The sequence below is a fragment of the Psammomys obesus genome, unplaced genomic scaffold, assembly GCF_907164565.1.
Source record: "Psammomys obesus unplaced genomic scaffold, mPsaObe1.curated_primary_1811, whole genome shotgun sequence".
In the NCBI taxonomy this organism is placed as follows: Eukaryota; Metazoa; Chordata; class Mammalia; order Rodentia; family Muridae; genus Psammomys; species Psammomys obesus.
In genome coordinates, this window is record NW_026585689.1 from 1400071 (window position 1) to 1402813 (window position 2743).

Here is a 2743-nt window from a genome sequence, read left to right on the forward strand (position 1 = left end):
TTCTTTCTTTCTTTCTTTCTTTCTTTCTTTCTTTCTTTCTTTCTTTCACCACACCAACTCTACCAAACGAGAAATTCCAGCTTGATTTCTAAGAGCTAATTTCTGCAAGTCTACACAGTGCAAAGAAAGAGCTTTAAAATGTGAAAGATGGAGGTGCCGCCGTTTTTACTGCTCGGACTAGGAGGGAGCAAGAAGCAGAGAGAGCTGGAGATGCTATCTGCTTCCATCTCTTGGTTGTGCAGACCCTGTTGGAGCTGCTGCCATTGTGGGTGATCAGGAGAATCTGTTGTACCAGGCGAAGCTGGCAGAGCAGGCCAAGCAGAATGCCGAAATGGTGGAATCAATGAAGAAAGTAGCAGGGATGGGCACGGAGCTGACAGTTGAAGAACGAAACCTTTTATCTGTTGCATATAAAAATGTGATTGGAGCCAGAAGAGCATCCTGGAGAATAGTCAGCATGTTGGATAGGAGGAAGAAAACACGGGAGAAGAGGACAAACAAAAGATGGTTCGGGAGTGCAGGCCAATAGTTGAAAATGAGCTCAAGTTACATTCTGGATGTACTGGACAAACACTTCATTTCAGTAGCTGACTAACACTGGCGAGTCCAAGGTTTGCTATTCTATAATGAAAGAGCACTACCACAGGTATCTGGCTAAGTTTGCCACAGGAAGTGACAGGAAGGAGGCAGCAGAAAACAACCTCGTGGCAGAACTTCCTCCAACGCACCCCATTCGTTTAGGTCTTGTTCTCAACTTTTCCGTATTCTGCTACGAAATTCTTAATTCCCCTGACCGTGCCTGCAGGTTGGAAAAAAAAAAAATCAGCTTTTGATGACGCAATCGCAGAACTGGACACTCTGAGTGAAGAAAGCTATAAAGACTCTACGCTCATGAAGCAGCTGCTCTGTGATAACCTGATGCTGTGGACCTCAGACACGCAGGGCGATGCTGAAGAGGAGAATAAAGAAGCCCTGCAGGATATGGAAGATGAAAACCAGCGAGACATCATAAAAGCCAACACGAGAAACCATCTCTGACCACTCCACCTTCCCCACCCCTCCCCTCGGAAGTTGCCCATTGTCACTGAGAACCAATCAAATTTTACTTTCACTTTTGGTCTCAGAATGTAGGTTCATACCCTGTTGTCTTTCTTTCTTTTTATTCCCCACCCAGTTTTAAAGAAAAACAAACAAACAGGCTTTTCAGAAGTTCTTAAAGCAAGAGTGAATTTCTAGGGATTTTACTGGTCTCAGCTTTTAGGTTCTTTCTGACATTAACAGGACTGTATTGAAGGTTTTTCAGCATTACTTATTGTCTCTGGCCACATGTGGCAAGATCATCATTAAATGGAAATGACATTTGAAAGCCATTAGACTTCTAAGTGATGCATCTAAGAAAGATTAATCACACAATAGAGGCATATGTGCTGTCATTTTTCTTTTTATTAATCGTTTAAATTGAATTTTATACCAGTGTTTAAACTTAATTGGGTGTTAGCTTGAGGTGTTTGGAGGAGTTTGTTGTAATGATTTTGCTGTAAAATGTGTTTGGAATTCTGCCGAAGTGTTGTGGAAAAGCATGACGCTGGTAACAGTTCAACTACCCATGGCTGCTCATTCTTGGCGACTCCTCCCCCTCTGAAGCAGGTTAGCATTGAAAGTGGTATGGAAGCCTATCTAGGCATTGAACCCTGTTCCTCCTCTGCTCCCCTGCCTCCCTCCTCCCAGCCTCCCCCTTTTGCTCACTCAACCTCTATTGTTCGGTATGTGTAACTTGAAGCTAATTTGTACTACTGGATATTTGACTGGAGCCACAGATACTGATCTGTATTGTCTCACTGAAGCCCAGCAAGGAATGAACATTAAACTTAAATAAAACAAACCTAAATTAAAAAAAAAAAAAGTAAAGCGCATTATGTGTACCTTGGGGCTGTTTGGGATGGTCTCCTTCCTTGAAGAGGCAGAAGCTTCCTTCGAAGTGTTCCTGATGGGACAATTAGATGCACTGGATGCAGGAATGTGTATAAAGAGGTGACCACATATAAACTGGAGATTTTTAGTTTGGGAAGAACCAAGAAGCTGCATGTGTGCTTATCAGGTGGGGCTTAGAGGGATCCTGCCTTAGCCAATTGCAACTGGCTTTGGTTTTTCTTTTTTCAAGGCTCTATCCTTCCTCTTAACTAGCTTAGCAATCTCATCACCCAGCTGCAAGCCCTCTTACTTCCATTCCCCAGTGCTCCTGTTATTTTAACTCTAACAATGGTTACACTACATGATCCCATGAGAATGTTTCACTGCAGCACCTTCATAGTAAATAAGAACTATCAATGGATATGAATAAAGTCAAAGCTATCAGAGAAAAAGTAATTAAGGCCAGAAGTAAATCTGGGATGGAAACTTAAGCAGTAAAGATTGGATTTAGCCAGAGTTCATGAAGGGCAATTTAGACATGAATTCCTTGGATGACTTACTCAACATAAAAATACCTTGTTCTTTCTGGATGCCGTGGTACCCAGAGGGAAAGTTCAGTCTCAGTCCAAGCAGGGAATCAAGCGTGGAGGAAGATGTGTTAAGTAGAGAGAGAGAAAAAAAAAAAAACAAAAAACATTAAATTATATGTGTTTTTCATTATTAATCAAATTTGTTTATAAATAATTTTGCACATGTATGAAATCCTATACCAATCACTCACACCTCCTCCTCCCTACCACCCCTTTCAACACCACCCCCTCTCCACAGATGC

At 42.0% G+C, this 2743-nt stretch overlaps 1 pseudogene; it reads left to right on the plus strand.

The window, feature by feature from the left end:
- LOC129666071 (14-3-3 protein epsilon-like) overlaps positions 1–1038 on the plus strand; it is a 4630-nt pseudogene extending 3592 nt beyond the window's left edge.
- Positions 1039–2743: the final 1705 nt, after the last annotated feature.